The sequence below is a fragment of the Rhincodon typus genome, chromosome 34 (genome assembly GCF_021869965.1).
Source record: "Rhincodon typus isolate 14 chromosome 34, sRhiTyp1.1, whole genome shotgun sequence".
In the NCBI taxonomy this organism is placed as follows: Eukaryota; Metazoa; Chordata; class Chondrichthyes; order Orectolobiformes; family Rhincodontidae; genus Rhincodon; species Rhincodon typus.
Window position 1 is genome coordinate 20,530,744 of NC_063365.1, and position 879 is coordinate 20,531,622.

The window sequence follows — 879 nt, forward strand, 5'->3', positions numbered from 1 at the left end:
ATCCAGCTCTGCACCTTGTTGTGATGGATCAACAGAAATTGTTTTGAGTTAAGATGAGCTGCAGAGTTGTGGATGGCCTGAAGTTTTCAGAAAGGGGTGTAGTTCGGTCTCCACTTTTGCAGAAGAATGCACATGCACTAGAGGTGTCACGGTAGGTATTCAATAGACTGATGACATGAAGAGATTGTACTATAAGAAAAGGCTGAGTAAATTGGGCTTATATCCTTTGTTAGTATCCGAGAGAGCAGAGGATTGAACACCTTTTGTCGTTGGCTGTCCCTCGACTTGAGGATAACATCTCCTGGGAGTCACAGGTTGCTGCTGTAGTCTGTGTTGACCAGGATGATATGGGAGCAGTGTCAAGGATGGACAACTATTAAAGACCATAAGAAATTGCAACAGGAGTAGGCAGTTTGGCCTCTCGAGCCTGCTTTGCCATTCAATAGTATGAAATTTGAATTGGTGTACAGATTAAATATTTTGTTAGGAGATTTTTGAGGAGTATCGGGGTACGGGCGAGTGGGAGCTGAAGCCCACGTTTGGTCGCAATCATACTGGACTGTGGAAGGGAAATCAGTGGGCACGAGGAACCACAGTTTCTAGTTCTATGTCCCTATTAGGATCCACTCCCGTTGTTCTGATGTAGGGGTGCGCAGGGGGAAGACAGAAGTCAAGTTGTGTGTGTGTGTGTAGGGTGAAAAGTCGATCCTCCCCAGACCTTGGCAGCCCAACAGCTTCCTCATCTGCTTCCTTTTCTGATGAAGGGTCTAGGCCCGAAACGTCAGCCTCTCTGCTCCTATGATGCTGCTTGGCCTGCTGTGTTCATCCAGCTCTGCACCTTGTTGTCTCGGATTCTCCAGCATCTGCAGTTCCTACTAT

At 47.1% G+C, this 879-nt stretch overlaps 1 protein-coding gene across 1 annotated transcript in view; it reads right to left on the reverse strand.

Annotated features, from left to right (window-relative positions):
- anapc16 (anaphase promoting complex subunit 16) overlaps positions 1-879 on the reverse strand; it is a 4,905-nt gene that overhangs the window by 3,717 nt on the left and 309 nt on the right. The window lies entirely within an intron of this gene.